Source organism: Anabrus simplex, chromosome 6 (assembly GCF_040414725.1).
Source record: "Anabrus simplex isolate iqAnaSimp1 chromosome 6, ASM4041472v1, whole genome shotgun sequence".
Taxonomy (NCBI): Eukaryota; Metazoa; Arthropoda; class Insecta; order Orthoptera; family Tettigoniidae; genus Anabrus; species Anabrus simplex.
The window spans coordinates 332,319,051-332,339,416 of NC_090270.1; the positions used below are offsets into that span (position 1 = coordinate 332,319,051).

At 40.1% G+C, this 20,366-nt stretch overlaps 1 long non-coding RNA gene across 1 annotated transcript in view; it reads left to right on the top strand.

Moving 5' to 3' along the window:
- The first annotated feature begins 8,529 nt into the window (after positions 1-8,529).
- Positions 8,530-20,366, top strand: part of LOC136875786 (uncharacterized) — a 48,943-nt gene continuing 37,106 nt past the window's right edge. Inside the window, exon 1 of the long non-coding RNA XR_010860514.2 lies at positions 8,530-8,822. This is a non-coding gene — a long non-coding RNA (uncharacterized lncRNA). The remainder of the gene's footprint in view (positions 8,823-20,366) is intronic.

The following is a 20,366-nucleotide window of genomic DNA, read 5'->3' on the forward strand; positions in this document are numbered from 1 at the left end:
TTGTGCCATCCGTTTTGTGATACGACTTACCGTTTAGCCAAAAAATAGCTCAAAAGGAATGTCTGCACAGTCATTAAAATTGCCTCCATATTTCGATATCTTTGGGGGGTAAAAAGTGAAAAATTTGAACATCTTGGAATTTTCCCGTCGGTTAGGGACCAAAAGCTATAATTTCACCAAATTTCAATTGTCTACTTCGTCTGGCAGGTTGTGCCGCCATTTTGATTTGGGGGGATAGGGGATAAAAATGAGGAAATTCTCGAAAATTTTTAAGCCCACGAAACCTATAGGTTATCGTTTTGGATATACTATACGACTGTGTTCTTATGCTGAGCCCAAAATTTGAGCCCCCCCAGCGTGCCCCCTTCAGGGAATTTTGAGAATTTCCGATTTTTCTAGGGATCCTGGGGTCATCAGTTTCCTCCGTACAAAATTTCAAATTTCTGAGATTAATGGAAGTGCCTCATTAATTCACGTCTTTTTTCATTTTTAAATATTTATATATACATCGCTCCAGCCCGACTTGCTTTTATATATATAGATGACAGATAAGCATGAGCACGTTGAAAAGTGCAGACTTCCACTTCGAGATTCATATCTCCTAAACGGTTTATGATATTAAGAAACGGTTTGCGCCATCAGACGCCTCATTTATCGCTCTACATGTTTGTTTCTAAACCATTTAATCGTATCTCCCATATTAAGGGGGTAAATTGAGATCAAATTTTGAATAGGGTGAAATTTGGGTGCATTTTTAACATTTTACATTACTTTTTGCCTACTTATGTATAAGCTAGAATCATGAAATTTGGTACACACATGTCCCTTAATCGTGCCAATGTGCGCACACAACGTGATGATCCTATCATTCTTATAAGTGTGTCAAACAATGAAATATACTTGTAAAAATCACCAAATTTACGAACAATCCAGAAATACGGCCAAATTTAACGTATAAGGGAGAGAGATACGACAAAATGTCACAGGACCAAAGTTGTAGATCACTCCGAATTGAAGAGACATTGTGCCATCCGTTTTGTCATACGACTTACCGTTTAGCCAAAAAATAGCTCAAAAGGAATGTCTGCACAGTCATTAAAATTGCCTCCATATTTCGATATCTTTGGGGGGTAAAAAGTGAAAAATTTGAACATCTTGTAATTTTCCCGTCGGTTAGGGACCAAAAGCTATAATTTCACCAAATTTCAATTGTCTACTTCGTCTGGCAGGTTGTGCCACCATTTTGATTTGGGGGGATAGGGGATAAAAATGAGGAAATTCTCGAAAATTTTTAAGCCCACGAAACCTATAGGTTATCGTTTTGGATATACTATACGACTGTGTTCTTATGCTGAGCCCAAAATTTGAGCCCCCCCAGCGTGCCCCCTTCAGGGAATTTTGAGAATTTCCGATTTTTCTAGGGATCCTGGGGTCATCAGTTTCCTCCGTACAAAGTTTCAAATTTCTGAGATTTATGGAAGTGCCTCATTAATTCACGTCTTTTTTCATTTTTAAATATTTATATATACATCGCTCCAGCCCGACTTGCTTTTATATATATAGATGACAGGTAAGCATGAGCACGTTGAAAAGTGCAGACTTCCACTTCGAGATTCATATCTCCTAAACGGTTTATGATATTAAGAAACGGTTTGCTCCATCAGACGCCTCATTTATCGCTCTACATGTTTGTTTCTAAACCATTTAATCGTATCTCCCATATTAAGGGGGTAAATTGAGATCAAATTTTGAATAGGGTGAAATTTGGGTGCATTTTTAACATTTTACATTACTTTTTGCCTACTTATGTATAAGCTAGAATCATGAAATTTGGTACACACATGTCCCTTAATCGTGCCAATGTGCGCACACAACGTGATGATCCTATCATTCTTATAAGTGTGTCAAACAATGAAATATACTTGTAAAAATCACCAAATTTACGAACAATCCAGAAATACGGCCAAATTTAACGTATAAGGGAGAGTGATACGACAAAATGTCACAGGACCAAAGTTGTAGATCACTCCGAATTGAAGCGACATTGTGCCATCCGTTTTGTGATACGACTTACCGTTTAGCCGAAAAATAGCTCAAAAGGAATGTCTGCACAGTCATATTGCCTCCATATTTCGATATCTTTGGGGGGTAAAAAGTGAAAAATTTGAACATCTTGGAATTTTCCCGTCGGTTAGGGACCAAAAGCTATAATTTCACCAAATTTCAATTGTCTACTTCGTCTGGCAGGTTGTGCCGCCATTTTGATTTGGGGGGATAGGGGATAAAAATGAGGAAATTCTCGAAAATTTTTAAGCCCACGAAACCTATAGGTTATCGTTTTGGATATACTATACGACTGTGTTCTTATGCTGAGCCCAAAATTTGAGCCCCCCCAGCGTGCCCCCTTCAGGGAATTTTGAGAATTTCCGATTTTTCTAGGGATCCTGGGGTCATCAGTTTCCTCCGTACAAAGTTTCAAATTTCTGAGATTTATGGAAGTGCCTCATTAATTCACGTCTTTTTTCATTTTTAAATATTTATATATACATCGCTCCAGCCCGACTTGCTTTTATATATATAGATGTGACCACGTCACTAGTTACAAATGGAGGATTGAGGTGACATTTAGTAAATTCACAGAGTTTTGCAGACTGAACGCTGAAAGGCATAGCGGTCTATACTGATGATGTAAGTATGATGTATGAATATACTTTAAAAAGTCAGATGTTTCAAAATATTCATCGGCTACCTCTAAACAATTTAATCAGACATTTACATGGCAAAATATTAGGGAAGACTTGCACATAAAGGACTTTAATATTTCACTTGATTGTTATAAAACTATAAGAATAACTGGGGATCTAGAACGGACATTATGGAGACAAATAAATTTCACCACTGTTGTATACACGATCTCAGTTAAGCAGAGGTACGGTACCTAAAATTGTCAGATTCGTTCCTGGCTCAGACCGGAGATATTTGAAGGTGCTCAAATACAACAGCCTCGTGTTGGTAGATTTGCTGGCACGTTAAAGATCTCGTGCGGGACAAAATTCCACCACCTCGCCGACTCCGAAAACCGTAAAATTAGTTAGTGGAACTTAAAAACAAATTGCATTATTATTATTATTATTATTATTATTATTATTATTATTATTATTATTATTATTATTATTATTATTATTATTATTATTTATTTTATTTATTTATGTATTTATTTATGATAAAATACCTTGCAGTCTTTCAGCCTACCACCATTCTACCATTTCCGCGTCAGATAATAATAATAATAATAATAATAATAATAATAATAATAATAATAATAATAAATGTTATTGCTTTACGTCCCACTAACTACTCTTTTACGGTTTTCGGAGACGCCGAGGTGACGGAATTTTGTCCCGCAGGAGTTCTTTTACGTGCCAGCAAATCTACCGACGCGAGGCTGACGTATTTGAGCACCTTCAAATACCACCGGACTGAGCCAGGATCGAACCTGCCAAGTTGGGGTCAGAAGGCCAGCCACTCAGCCCGGCGTCAGATAATAAGACCGGCGTGATCATGACGTAATCCGAGCAAATCGTACTTCCCCGGGTTACATGCTATGCTATGGTCGTCAGCTCCATCTATGGTTGTACCGGTTCGTCACTGGGCCGTCAACGAGTCACAGTTCCAGTCGTGTCACTGGAACATTTGGAGCTGTGATACATTATTTCTGGACCGTCACATCTCTATACCGCTGATGTAGGAGTTAGCGTAGGAAATACCCGCTTGGTTGGCTCGAGTTTAATTGTCGGCTCAACCGCAAATTCTGACTCATCATGTTTGAGAGTCGGAATATGGATTGTTTGCGAAGAAAGTATCGTAATCCCTGTATGAATATCTGCACAATATTTAACGTTGCTCAGCTTGGATAGTTTAGAACAGAGGTGCTCAGCTGGGTGCCCGTTGAGGCTAGCCCAGTGCGGCCGGGCTGGCGTGACGTAAATGAGGGTAGCTTACGTAGCAAGCATACGTCACAGTGAAGCGAGAGAGCGAACACACTTTGCAGGAAAGCGAGGGAGCATTAACGTTCGATTGTGATTATTAGGGCTCGGATATTTAAGACCTAAAAATAGCCCAAATAAGCAAGCAAATATGACATTAAAAGTGACGAGATATGACGTCAAAATTACAAAATGTGACGCGAAAATGATTAATATAAATATGGCCATTTTAAAATAAGTTATAAACCGAAAAGGCAATTCCTTTTATACATATTTGTTAACTACATTCTTTATTCTTACTTTTCATATTAATTTTCTGAATATACATGTTTAGCGGATATTCACAGTCTATTGCCCTCCATTCACTTATCACACATTTGTTAATACATAGGCCTACCTATAAAATACTAAGTTCACTAAGATTATCAGATTACACAACATTTTAAAAGTCAAAACATATTTGCACCCTTCATTGGTGGTTTGAAATACGAGATAACTATAAATCAACCTACTTTTTAAAATATTTTGGAACGTTCACAAGCCCAGATTACATTAATATTACTCAAATGCGTTAAAATTTAAATTGAGCACCACGAAACGAATTGAGTAGATGTCTTTCGATACATTATAGTAGGGCGGCAGGGCAAATAGTGCAAACTCACATAACATTTTCATTCTTCTCCACAGCTGGTATTGAAGTGTATGACGAGATTCATCTTCAAGGCATCAGGCGTGAATAACCTCAGATTATCACTTAACACATTCTTCTAGGAAGAGAAGCTCCTTTCTACGTCACAAGACGTTATTGGTGCATATTTAAATAATATTGAATCACAGCTCTCGAGTATGCACTCATCATGAAATGTACTGGTACCTTCTCCTGTAAGAACATCATTTATCTTGCACACACAGCAAAAACTGTCACTTCGATTAAAAACTTGCATGAATTTCAAAGCTAGTAGCTACTAAACGGGTTATTGCACTCGAAATAATTCCAAAGTTCCACTTAATATTTGCCAGACTTTCTGACAAACTGTTGGAAAACAATTCCTGCGCAATCTTGATAGAAGAGGCAGAGTAATCCACTTGTATTAACTAGAGATGTGATACAGAAAAGCAGGTTTGTGAACACAAGTTCTCATTCGGAAAGATGTCACCAAACCGCAAAATATGACCGAAATATGACGATTCTACGAAAATAGCTCAAAATATGACCTTATGACAAAAATATCAATCAATCAATCAATCAATCAATCAATCAATCAATCAATCAATCAATCAATCAATCAATCAATCAATCAATCAATCAATCAATCAATCAATTTAATCAATCAATCACTGCTGATCTGCATTTAGGGCAGTCGCCCAGGTGGCAGATTCCCCTTCTTTGTTTTCTTAGCCTTTTCTTAAATGATCGCAAAGAAATTGGAAAATTATTGAACATCTCCCTTGGTAATTTATTCCAATCCCTAACTCCCCTTCCTATAAACGAATATTTGCCCCAATTTGTCCTCTTGAATTCCAACTTTATCTTCATTTTGTGATCTTTCCTACTTTTAAAGATACCACTCAAACTTATTCGTCTAGTGATGTCCTCCCACGCCATCTCTCCACTGACAGCTCGGAACATACCACTTAGTCGAACAGCTCGTCTCCTTTCTCCCAAGTTTTCCCAGCCCAAACTTTGCAACATTTTTGCAACCCTACTCTTTTGTCGGAAATCACCCAGAACAAATCGAGCTGCTTTTCTTTGTTGCAATGTTTGGGTTGGAAAGAATTGAGAGAAAGAAGAAGAGCTGCTCGACTAAGTGGTATGTTCCGAGCTGTCAGCGGAGAGATGGCGTGGAATGACATTAGTAGACGAATAGGTTTGAATGGCGTCTATAAAAGTAGGAAAGATCACAATATGAAGATAAAGTTGGAATTCAAGAGGACAAACTGGGGCAAATATTCATTTATAGGAAGGGGAGTTAGGGATTGGAATAACTTACCAAGGGAGATGTTCAATAAATTTCCAATTTATTTGAAATCATTTCGGAAAAGGCTAGGAAAGCAACAGATAGGGAATCTGCCACCTGGGCGACTGCCCTAAATGCAGATCAGTATTGATTGATCAGTATTGATTGATTGACTTTTTCCAGTTCGAATCAAGTAACCCTGGTGAGGGTCCCATACACTGGAACCATGCTCTAGTTGGGGTCTTACCAGAGACTTATACGCCCTCTTCTTTACATCCTTACTACAACCCCTAAATACCCTCATAACCATGTGCAGAGATCTGTACCCTTTATTAACAATCATGAAATAAAAATTATGAAATAAAATGTAGCGGTTAGCGTGATTAGCTGCCACCCCCGGAGGCCCGGGCTCGATTCCCGGCTCTGCCACGAAATTTGAAAAGTGGTATGAGGGCTGGAACGGGGTTCACTCAGCCTCGGGAGGTCAACTGAGTAGAGGTGGGTTCGATTCCCACCTCAGCCATCCTGGAAGTGTTTTTCCGTGGTTTTCCACTTCTCCTCCAGGCGAATGCCGGGATGGTACCTAACATAAGGCCACGGCCGCTTCCTTCCCTCTTCCTTGTCTATCCCTTCCAATCTTCCCATCCCTCCACAAGGCCCCTGTTCAGCATAGCAGGTGAGGCCGCCTGGGCGAGGTACTGGTCATTCTCCCCAGTTGTATCCCTGACCAAGAGTCTGCAGCTCCAGGACACTGCCCTTGAGGCGGTAGAGGTGGGATCCCTCGCTGTGTCCGAGGGAAAAGCCGACCCTGGAGGGTAAACAGATGATGATGAAAAATAAACCTTGCTTCTCTTGCCTCGCTTTTTGTCAGTAATCTGTAGGTTGTAGATGATCAATAATGTAATAAATAGGTACGGTACGTAATCAAAGTACAACGATGTGAAAGGAAGCAATTGCTTTTGATGCTACACCATTTGAGAATGAAGTATTTGTCAGATAGGCGCTCGACTTCAATAATAAGTCATTTGTGGCAGAGAAGGTGAACCGAAACCGGAAGGGGAAACAGACGAAGTGCCCACACGCGGAAGGATACTTTGCCTTAGCTCTGGAGTTGACTTTCACCAGGTTTTGACAAAAGCTATCCAAATGGCGAGGCGCATTTCCGATAGGTATGAGGGCATATAGGAGAATTTCTCGGAATGTCTTCTCTCCGCGTCTCCCTGCCGGTAAGTGTGAGCGGCCACCATGTTCGTAACATCTCCATTCCATCGAACAAGTCAGTCAGTGTTATCTAGTGATGGGCTAGCGACGGAATCGCGTAGAATCGAGTAATGTGCTCTTAGAATCGGTATACTCGACTCCAGACTTGAGTCCAAGCATACTAGTTTCGCTATCTGTGGACATATCTTAGAACTATAATCTATTGTACTGGATTGCACGGCATTCAGGGTCACTCACAGAATATTTTTGTGATGTGGATTGCAATATGTTTGCTGCTGATGATTGGTTTCATTGAGTCATCGGCCGTCAATAATTTGATTGTTACGATAATTATTATCATCATAGGCAAAATATTTATGACTTGCTAACAAACCGTCAACTTGAAAGATAGACACGTAGGACCGAAGATGAGCGTGGGATGGGGACAATTTCCATACTGTGGTGGGGACCAAAGAGGATAGAATAGACCTTTTCTAATGTCGATAACGGCAGCGTTCTATTATTATTATTATTATTATTATTATTATTATTATTATTATTATTATTATTATTACTGTGCAGCCTGGAAGTAGCCACCAGGGATTTGTTGATAGCTATGAAATATTATTCCCCCGACGTCCTTGTAGGAAAACGTGTAATAATATTGTGCGAAATAATGACAATATTACTGCCAGAGAATTTATTGCAAAGATACATGTGTAGGGCGTTCAGAAACATACTTGTGCAGTAGTATCACTTATTGTTATTGTCCAACTCGTTGGCTGAATGCTTGATGAAGACGACAATACACCCAGCCCCCGTGCCAGGGAAATTAACCAATGATGGTTAGAATTCCCGACCCTGCCGGGAATCGAACCCGGGACCCCTGTGATCATATCAAACACACTAACCATTTAGCCATGGAGCCGGACACCGTGACAGTGATTTTAAATAATAATAATGTTATGAGTTGGATCCCTTCATTTTTTCTCTCTGATTAGTGTTATATAGAGGATGGTTGCCTAGTTGTACTTCCTCTTTAAACAATAATCACCACCACCACCACTTTCACGTCCAACTACGTACATTTTTATGGTTTTCGGAGATGCCGAGGTGCCGGAATTTAGTCACCCAGGAGTTCTTTCATGTGCCAGCAATTCTACTGACACGAGGCTGACGTATCTGAGCACCTTCAAATACCACCGGACTAAACCAGTATCGAACTTGCCAAGTTGGGCTGAAGGCCAAAGAGAGAGAGACGCCGTGAACGGATATTTTCATACTTTATTATGCGTATATAGTTGTAGTATTATCTTTCGCAAGTCATCATCAAATTCAGATTATTTATTTTGCTCACTCGTTAAGACTTTATATCGTACCGGTCTATCGCAATCCCGTAAAACCTAGGCGATCGCTTGTACATATGCTCCATCCATCCAAGAGCGGGCGAGAGAGTGAACGTGTGACGTCATGCTGTCATCGAGTCTTCGCAAGCCTGGACTCGGAAGAGTCGAGTACCGCGATTCCAGGCATCACTCGCGCAAATCACTAGTGTTATCTCTAGTACCTGAGTGATACCGTGTTATCTCCAACTGACACTGACACTATATTAACTTCTGAGGATCTCAGTGCTCTCATTTAATCATTTGTAACTTGAGAAAGGGCACTTCTTTTCAAGGTATGTACACAGATACCGCCAGTTTTGTATATCTTATCTTAATGTAACAGTTTCTGTTCAACTCCTATACATTCTCTTAACATTTCATTTATTTTCTCTGTTGCTGTTTATTCTCTTTTTGAATATCTGTACAGATTTTGGAAAAGGACCAAATACTACCCCTGGTAAACTGTTCCACTCCTTCACACCCTTGCCAATGAATGAAAATTTACCCCAATCGCTTCTGCTAAAATTCCTTCTAATTTTATATTTGTGGTCAGTCCTGCCGATATAATTATTTTCCAACTGAAGCCTCTCACGGATATCTCCCCATGCTTCTTCTCCTGTATAGGCTCTATATAATCCTATAAGTCTAGTTTTCTCCCTTCTCTTACTTAAAGTTTCCCACCCTAGTTCCTTTAACATTTCTGATACACTATTCTTTCTCCTGAAATCCCCTGTTACAAATCTTGCTGCTTTCCTCTGCACACTATCTATTTCTTTTATTAGGTATTCTTGGTGAGGATCCCAAACACTGTTTGCATATTCCAATAATGGACGAACCATACTTAAGTAACTTTTCTCTTTTAATTTTTTGTTGCATCCTTTAAGTAGCCTCATTATGACATGTAACGATCTGTATGCTTTCTCAACAATGTCATCCACATGTCCCTTCCAGTGCAAATTACTTTCAAATCATACACCTAAGTATTTGCACTTGGCATCTTTTGGGATAACTACCCCATCCAAAGTATATTCAAATTCAGTTTTAAAACTCCTGTTTGTAAATGTTGTAACAGTTGATTTGCCTCCATTAACCTTCATGTTATTCTCTTCAACCCATTGTTGGATACTCTCAAGGTCACTTTGTAATTCTGAACAATCCTCAATGGTATTTATTTCCCTATAAACAATTATGTCATCTGCATACAATCTTATTTTTGATGTTATATTGTTCCCTAAATCATTTACGTATATTAAGGAAAGTAACGGACCGATTATACTACCCTGTGCAATTCCCTTCCAAACTTTCTTTTCCCGCGATACGTTAATTCCTACTTTGACTTTCTGAACCCTTGAATTTAGAAATGTTTTTACCCAACGTGTAACCCTTACGTCCAATCCTATTCCCTCCAATTTCTTTAATAATATTCCATGTTCCACTCTATCAAAGGCTTTGGAAAGATCTATGGCTATGCAGTCTAACTGGCCTCCTGAATCCAATTGATCTGATATGTCCTACTGAAATCCCACCAGTTGTGCCTCACAAGAAATTTTTTTTCTAAATCCATACTGGCTCCTCGTGAACCAATTATTATCATCACATATCCCTCTGATGTACTTTGATATTAAACTCTCCAGTATTTTACAAACTATACTGGTCAGGCTGATTGGTCTGTAGTTCTCTGGTTTCCTTTTATCACCCTTTCCTTTATAAATTGGTATTATTATAGATTCCTTCCATTCCTTTGGTATTACACTATTATTTATGACATAGTCAAAGAGAAATTTTAAATAAGGCACTATGTACCACCCCATTGTCTTTAATACCTCCCCAGTAATTTGATCACTTCCTGCTGCTTTTCCTTGCAGAAGCAGTTGGATTTCTCTGAAAATATCTTCATTTGTGAATGAGAAGCTTCTTGTTTCCCTCTGTGTCTCTCCCTCTGTATCTTCTGTTTCGGTTTCCAACTCCTGACAATCATCTACTGAATCTCTGAATTCCCTACTAAAGAGGTTTGCTTTCTCAGTATCTGTTAAATAGTGTTCACCCACTTCTCCCACCATTGTAGGAATTTTCCAGTTCTTGAGTCAAGTAATCCTGGTAAGGGTCCCATACACTGGAACCATGCTCTAGTTGAGGTCTTACCAGAGACTTATATGCCCTCACCTTTACATCCTTACTACCACCCCTAAACACCCTCATAACCATGTGCACAGATCTGTACCCTATATTTACACTCATATTAATGTGATTACCCAAATGAAGATATTTCCATATATTAACACCTAGGTACTTACAATGATCCCCGAAAGGAACCTTCACCCCATCAACGCAGTAATTAAAACTTGGAGGACTTTTGCTATTTGTGAAACTCACAACCTGACTTTTATCCCCGTTTATCATCATACCATTGCCTAATGTCCATCTCACAACATTATCGAGGTCATTTTTGCAGTTGCTCACAATCTTGTGACTTGTTTATTACTCTGTATAGAATAACATAATCTGCAAAAAGCCTTATCTCTGATTCCACTTCTTTACTCATATCAATGACATATATAAGAAAACATAAAGTTCAAATTATACTGCCTTCAGGAATCCCCTCTTAATTATTCGCCTGCTCTATTTCTCCGAGATGTATTTTCTAGAAGTATAGCCACCCATTCAGTCACTCTTTTTTCTAGTCCAATTGCACTATTTTTTGCCAATAGTCTCCAAAACAACGTCCACAGTTCGAACTTTCCCGACCTACGCAAGATATTCTTACATCACCTTTCACGCTACATGAATTAGAACAAGTTTTAAAAACTACTGCTAACTCTGCGCCTGGATATGTCCATATACATTACTGCATGCTTTCTAACTTATCTCGCAATGCCAAGGAAATATTGCTCTTACTTTTCACATATATTTGGAATGAAACCAATTTTCCCGACGACTGGACGACACAGATTATTGTCCCAATTTTAAAACATGGTAAAGATCCTAACGAAGCTGCTCCTTACAGACCCATCGCTCTATCTTCATGCATTGCTAAAACTTTTGAACGGCTGTTGAAACTTACACTGGAGTGGTGGTTAGAGTTTCACAATTTATTGCCTCGATCTCAATATGGGTTCCGGAAAAGTCGATCTACTTACGACCATCTTAGCATTCTGACTACGGACATTGAACGTACATTTCTAAACCATGGTTACCTTACCGCCATATTTCTCGATATATCTGGGGCATATGACATCGTTATTATACAAGTACTTTCTGAAAAGCTACATGACCTTGGTCTTCCCGAAATATACATGCGAGGTATTGAAACCGTACAGTGTCCTGTACAGCTCCATGGGAATGATATGGGCCTCTATGCTCCATTAAAATTACTCCTAAAGGTCGCGTCATTGGTAGCAGTATGGGCGAAGGGGATCGAGCGGCGTCCGGCCAGAACGGAACCCGCGAAAAGAGCGCCTGCGAACAATGGAAAGACAAAGCAACAGCCAAGCCCTCGCGGAAATACGCTCTCAACGTGCAGAGAGAGATAGAAGGGGACGCGATGCTGGAATAGTCAGATACGCCCCGAGGTGGAGCCTAGCCTCCCAGAGTTCCAAACGAACATAAGGAACTTCCGGTTTTTTTATGCACGTGTCACGGGTGCCAACGTCGGATTTTGGCGCGTAAACAATAGAATGATATTTTAATCCAGACATAGGAAAATTATGCGAGACACACCATTGAATAGAGCGGAATTTTCTGCGTTCTCCAGACTAAAAATATGTAATAACTTATGCAGGGGAAGAAATGAGGTCACCAGCTGTCAAGATGTAACATATCGCTAACACATGTGGATACAGCGGCGTCACCCACGCCAAGAATCGCGCTTAGGAGATAGCTCCACCCCCCAGAGGACGCTATGAATTAATCAAAGGCGGGAAGCAAATTACATAAAAACTGCTGATCGTCGGTCCAGCACGCCAGGCTCAAATGAAAGAGGAGACAGAGGGCTACAAGATGCACTATTCAAATATCGTCAATTCTTGGTACGAAAGGAGCTCTTGTTCTTAATGAACCGTGAACGTTGACGCCCCCGAGCTTCCGGCGGGTAAGATAATATAAGCCGGGCAGGCCATTGTAGAGACAGTTGTTCTTTTACGGGTCGGTGAGGAGGACACTATATCCCGCGGTGCCCCAGTTTAAGTCAGAAACCCTTGACCGTGTATTGAAAGCGCCATTGTGTCCAGCACGCTTTGTGAAGTGAACGGGAGGCCAAACGAGCCTAGGTATTGTTCCTGTGCTGCGTGTCAAACTAGTAAAAACCCGCGAGCATAATTTGCAAACAAGTATTGGAATTCGGCTGAGACAGTGCCGGCTTTAATGAGTCAGTCAAATTCATAATTTGGTATCACCCAACGTGTTACTTTGAATCAGGGGCTCGAATCTCGTGAGCCACCCGATTCTTACTGTGAACGCGGGTGTAAACTCTGAAATAGAGGACGTGTGACGAGTGTAAAAGTGTTACCCACTTGGATTACTGTAAGATTTCAGCTGTGACGAGTTCCCCATGATGTCGGACTTGTATGGACCAAGGATGAAGGACTGCACGCCCGCCACCTACCGAGTGGTCATGGAGGACTAAGAACTTCACCATGGGTCTCCCGTGGCGGAAGAATCAACGGCCACCAAACAGATGAGTGATGTCCAAATTTAATTTCTAAGCATGACATAACCCGGGGATAGGATTAGCGTTCTTTTGTAAATATCAAAATGTTGTAAGTTAATGCATGTCCTATATGGAAATTTTATTGATTTTTTAATGTTGAAGTAAAATTTAAGGGAGCTAAATTCCCGGACGACTCATATTTCTTTCTTAATGGTTAGCTTATCGTGAGGGTTATATTTTTAATGTAGAATGTCCTAGCAAATATGGGAACAAGGTTAGGAGAATATTTGAGTTTCCCGTAGGGGCGGTTGGAAACATAGTACTGGCAAGCAGGGAAATATGTCGAAATGTTGGTAGTCACTGTCCCACGTGGTTGTCGGATATGCCAGGGAAACTCATGGGTCAGTCAGATAATGCATGCCTAGCTTACAGATATAATCCGTGCATGTACATCAAGAATGAAAAAAATCCCGACCGGGAGAGGTACATACTGTGTGATCTAGATAGGTGTGAGGGACCATGTGCAAGTCTCCCGTGATTTTTGATTAATGGGCCATAATGGTTTGGAGTGTATTTTTTTATCTATAGCCGGGGTAAGACCCAGGGGCATGAGTCCCTAATCTTTGGCCAGAAGGTTTAAATATAAGTGTAGTTATGTGGTATGGACGAGGAGCCATGAGAGCCATAGGCCCAAGGGAAGAAGATACGCGGTATGAGGCGTAGTGGAAGGGCCGAATAGGAACTTACGATGAGATGATTGAGAAGTGATCGTGCCCACAGTCTCAGTGATAATAATGAGAAGGGAGTGAATAAAAAGAGTATTTCATGGGAATTTCATAATGATATGAATAAACAAATGAAGCGGGCTGTGGATATGTGTGTCCCCGAGATGAGAGGGTAGACGTGTGAGCGAGAGAAGAATCAGAACGGCCGTGCGAAGTGAATGGCCGGTCTTCCTTCTGTTGTGAATGACTGGCTCTCGCCCTCGCGACAGAGGGATCCCTTTAAACCATTGTGTTAAGACTAACTTGGAGCCCTGGGTCAACCTCGCGCTCCCCTCGGTTGGTTTAAATGGCTCAGCTAAGAATACTTGTATAATGATAATATCACGGTAACTTCTTTTAAAAGGGTATTTAATAAATGAGTAGGGATTCCCCCAGATATCCGGCGAGATGAGATTGTAGCTATTCTCGGTATCTACAGAAACCCACAGTACCTCTCGGTCGGGAGTCTGCCAGTTCGACGCCGGATGATGACGGCGCCCTTGAGCGAGCCGCTTCCAAGCTTGCGCTTTGGGCCGGAGACTGTGATAACCATGCTGTTTTCTTTTCTAGGAAGGGTTCTCCGGTGTGCATGAAGTGTATATATCCATATGTTTTGTGTATGTTTCGTAATGATGTGCACATATTTTTGAGTTCAAACAGAACCTATGTGCACGACGTGTGGTCTTGGTGACAGATGAGAAGTCCGGGGTTTAGCAAAAATGGTATTTGTGTTTGTTTGTGCATTATGCAAAAGTGTCTTTTAATATGATATTATATAGTATAGGCCCCGGTTATGTTCGTGCTTAGAACAGCTAGTAATATTTGTGTATAGGGACATCAGATCATCTCACGGTGTGATAGACAGAATAATGTACAAATTTCATGAACGGTATGAATTAATGAGGAAAAATGAACGATAGCAAGTCGCAAAACCTCAATCATACCGCTATGCAGACGACGCCCATGGGCGATTCGTATTTTAAAATGATTATTATTTTCTTTTCATCCCATATGTGGAGAGTCATTGTATAGAGCTGTATCAACCTTTTTAAATTGTTATTTTTGAATAAATTTGCATTCGTAACCCCTATTTTATGGTTCTTGTCATTGGTAGCAGTGGTAAGCAGTATCCAGTAGGCATTCGAACCCAGAGATCCTACTTTCATATTATAGACATAAGGCTCCATCTTAAGGATTTGTTGTTTTTGTTTTTCTTTGAACGTACCACTTCCCCAAGTGCTCAGGCTGCCGGGCCGGCACAGAAAGTAGGAAGGGGAGCGGTTCGAAGCTCGTTAAGCAATTCGACCCGCTCTTCAATCCAAATCTCATCCGTGGGTGTTTACCCCGTTACGTGGAGGCATTCTTATGCGTGGGTCATCCATTCGAAGCCCGGTAGGGTGTAGTATATAATTTATTTTTCCGGCGGACAACCTATATTCGAACTCAAGTAATTTGTATGGGCCCAGACTAGTAAGAAAAGGACTCCCTCAGGGTACCATACTGAGTCCTTTACATTATGCCATCTACATTGCAGATCTCGATCACATGTTTAACCAAAAAGTCAAAGTTCTTCAGAATGCAGATGACGTATGTATCTACGCATCATCGCAGTCTCTTTGGTAAACATGTTTATGGCTAGATGACGCTGCAAGTAAACTCCACACCTGGACATTTCAAACAGGTCTTAATTTATCCCCAACAAAATCCTCTATTATTGTCTTCACTCGAAAGCAACTCCACTCAGTACCACCATCTGTACATCTTGGGCCATATTCCTTCCCCTTACGGACTTCAGCTAAGCTACTAGGCTTATACCTCGATAGTAAACTTACATGGAGAACCCACGTCGAGTACCTGGCATCTAAAGTGGGCCGAAAGTTAAACATAATCAGAGCATTATGTCGAGTATGGTGGGGAGCTGACCCATCAGTCCTACTACTATTTTATAGATCGTTAATCCGATCTGTACTAGATTATGGCTGCATCTTTTTCGGCAACGCACCGCAGTATGTTCTTCGAAAATAGATGTCCTACAGTTCCGCGCACTCAGAATATGTCTCGGAGCCATGAATTCAAGTCCTACCAACGCACTACTGGGCCTACTGTCCATCTCACAACATTATCGAGGTCATTTTGCAGCTGCTCACAATCTTGTAACTTATTTATTACTCTGTACAGAATAACATCATTTGCGAAAAGCCTTATCTCTGATTCCACTTCTTTACACATATCATTGATGTATATAAGAAAATATAAAGGTCCAATAATACTGCCTTGAGGAATTCCTCTCTTAATTTTTACAGGGACAGCTAAAGCTTCACCTACTCCAATTTTCTGAGTTCTATTTTCTAGAAACAGAGCAACCCATTCAGTCACTCTTTTGTCAAGTCCAATTGCACTCATTTTTGCCAGTAGTCTCCCATGATCTATCCTATCAAATGCCTTAGGCAGGTCAATCGCGATACAGTCCAATTGACCTCCTGAATCCAGGACATTTGCTATATCTTGCTGGAAACCTACAAGTTGGGCTTCAGTGGAATAACCTTTCCTAAACCCAAACTGCCTTCCATCAAATCAGTTATTAATTTTGCAAACATGTCTAATATAATCAGAAAGAATGCTTTCCCAAAGCTTACAAATAGTGCATGTCAAACTGACTGGCCTGTAATTTTCAGCTTTATGTCTATCACCCTTTCCTTTATATACAGGAGCTACTATAGCAACTCTCCATTCATTTGGTAAAGTTCCTCCGACCAAACAATAATCAAATAAGTACTTCAGATGTGGTACTATATCCCAACACATTGTCTTTAGTATATCCCCCGAAACCTTATCAATTCCAGCTGCTTTTCTAGTTTTTAACTTTTGTATCTTACTGTAAATATCATTGTTGTCATAGGTAAATTTTAATACTTCTTTAGTATTAGTCACCTCCTCTATCTGGACATTATCCTTGTAACCAACAATCTTTACATACTGCTGGCTGAATACTTCTGCCTTTTGAAGATCTTCGCATACACACTTCCCTTGTTCATTAATGATTCCTGGAATGTCCTTCTCGGAACCTGTTTCTGCCTGAAAGTACCTATACATATTCTTCCATTTTTCACTAACATTATTATGGCCACCAATTATGCTTGCCATCATGTTATCCTTAGCAGACTTCTTTGCTAGATTCAATTTCCTAGTAAGTTCCTTCAATTTCTCATTACTTCAACAGCCATTTCTAACTCTATTTCATTCCAACCTGCACATCCTTCTTAGTCTCTTTACTTCCCTGTTATAATGTAGTGGACCTTTACCATTCCTTACCACCTTTAAAGGTACAAACCTATTTTCACATTCCTCAACAATTGCTTTAAACCCATCCCAGAGTCTGTTTACATTTTTATTTACTGTTTTCCACCGATCATAGTTACTTATTAAAATCTCCCTCAACCTGTTTCATCAGCCATATGGTACTACCTAACAGTCCTAAGTTTAATCTCTTCCTTTCTTCCACATTTATTTTTAATTACCACAAAAACGGCTTCGTGATCACTAATACCATCTATTATTTCGGTTTCTCTATAGAGCTCATCTGGTTTTACTAGCACCACATCTAGAATATTCTTCCCTCTAGTTGGTTCCATCACTTAACTTATTTGCCATTTGTTGGTCATGCTTCCTGCCGTTCGCATTACTTTCCCAACTGGCATTTGGTAAATTGAGATCACCCGCTACAATTACGTTCCTTTCCTTATCGTTTCCCACATAGCTGATTATCTTATCAAATAATTCTGAATCAGCATCTGCGCTACACTTTCCTGGTCTGTACACTCCAAAGACATCAAGTTTCCTCTTATCTTTAGAGATGAGCCTTACACCTAGAATTTCGTGTTTGTCATCTTAAACTTTTTTTTCGTAGCTTACAAATTCTTCTTTCACGAGAATGAATACTCCCCCTCCAACCATTCCTATCCTATCTCTACGATACACCCTCCAGTTCCGTGAGAAATTCTCTGCATCCATTATATCATTTCTCAGCCATGATTCAACTCCTATTACAATATCTGGTAAGTATATATCTATTAAATTAATTATATTCCTTTCTTTACAATACTTCTACAGTTGAGCACTAACAGTTTTATTTCATCCCTACTTGATTTACAGTTCCCTGTTCCCTTATCACCGCTCCTTAGGCCACCCCGTTTCCCTGAATGTAACTCCCTATAACCCTTCTAAACACATTTCCTAACTTATTTGTACCACTGCGGTTTAAGTGAAGGCCATCTGAGCGCAGATCCCTATCTCCTATCCACCCATTAGGATCTAGATATTTCACTCCCATTTTCCCACATACCCACTCCATAGTCTCATTTAAATCGCCAACCACCTTCCAGTCAGTATCCCTCCTACACAGTATTCCACTGATAACAATCTCCGCTTCTTTAATCTTCACCCTTGCTGCATATACCAGATCCCACACATCTCCAACTATGTTGGTAATTATACCTGCTTGTCTTACGTTGTTAGTACCAAGGTGACACATTACCGCCTTCTCCTTTCCCTCCTCCTTCTCTTCTACTTTCCTCAGCATTTGCCTTAACCTAATTCCTGGATAAGACTCTACCCTGGTACCCTTTCCTGCACACACTTTCCCGACATGTCTAACGATAGAATCCCCCATGACCAGAGCCTCAACCCTACCCACCTCATTTGATCCCCTCCCCTCTCGGTCAGTCCTATGTTTCCTGACAGCTGCAGAAGCTACTTCCTCCTCCCGTTTCTCCATCCCATGACCCTGTTCCACCTGTCTTTTCCTATCCACTACTCCACATTTCCCTTTCTTACCTCTTCCCTTTCTCCTACTTCCGCACTTCTCGACAACAGTTCCCTGTTCCTCATCTTCCCTCGGTTGTTCTAGCTGCAGTGACTCGTACAGATTTCTCACCGACACCTGTCCTGAATTTTGATCCTGAATGGAGCACTTAGCCTGCAATCTCCTTCCCCTTAAAACATTAGACCACCTGTCTTCCACCCCTTTCCTTCCATTCCCTCTATTACACCTACTGTATCCTGTACGTTGTTTGGGGGCCTACTTTCCTTCCTGTCCTCTGAGAGAATCCTAATTATCTCCCTCAAGCTCTCCAACTCCTCTTTCATACTCCTTAATGCCTGGCCACACCCACAGTTCTTACACTCACACTGCTTAGCCATTTTTTACTAAATAATGAAAAAAAGGAAAAATAAGATAACTTATTCTGTGCAAAATAAAAATGAAAGGAAAGAAATATTGCCTAGGTTAGTTCACAAAGATCACACGGCAATAAGTTATTTAATATAGGCTACTACTACACTACAATACTACTTAATTGTACTATTTTTTATTCCTACAACACGCTAACACGATGAAAATTGCTGTTAGTTACTGGAAATAGCCAAAATATGGATTTATATGGCAAATAAAAATCACGTAATTGTAACGATAATTACCTGATTTGCAACAAAATCCAATCAGGCAAGAAATTAGAGACAAAGAAAAAATATGACTTTTGCTAAACTTCCGAGCCCTAGTGATAACGAAGCTCTTCTCCACTACTCAGAGAAGTGCTGATTGGGATTCATTATTTAAAATAAAACTCTATAATCACAACAACAAAAACTGACATTTTCAAAATATTCCGGTTTGATTTATACTGCACTCGATATAAAAAGTCATTTTTATTTTCTTATATTTATTCATTCAAAGAAAACTGACATGTTGCAATGTGTTACAATCTACAAACGTACAGGGTTTAAGCGTACAATCTACAATTCCTTGGATGGAAATGACAGTATTTTCATTTTAAAAATTAAAATTCCTGTTATTCATTAAGCAAAAAGTAATATAATTACATAATGCAAGAATGATTTTGCACAGTGCTGTAGTGTTGTGTGACTTTCCCTGTTCACTGAATTCCTGAAAATGCAACAATGATTTTGCACAGTGCTGTAGTGTTGTGTGACTTTCCCTGTTCACTGAATTCCTGAAAATAGTATTTCAAATTTAACAGGGCGGCGTCCGGTGATAATAGCTAGCCTCTAAATGGCGCGAGAGAGTTTCATCACGAGTGAGGACATAGATATTTACTATCCAAGGTTAAAGTACAGCAACGTAAATGTTTCTAACAGATAGATGTACACTATGCCTTCAAATAAATAACCTCATTGATTTTATTCCCGGTAAGCATGATTGCATTGTTGATGAGTTTATCAGATAATTTAAATCCAAACAACCAGAAGCCACAGCTTATCTATCCGTATTATATTAGAACTGTTTCTAAAGCACCTCTTAAAAAATATGCGAGTGCAGCGAGTGACACAATCTACTCGCGTATCCCGCGAAAAATTGTGAACAAAATATATCCGAGTACATCGCAAAAAACTAAATATTTGCGCATTCCGCG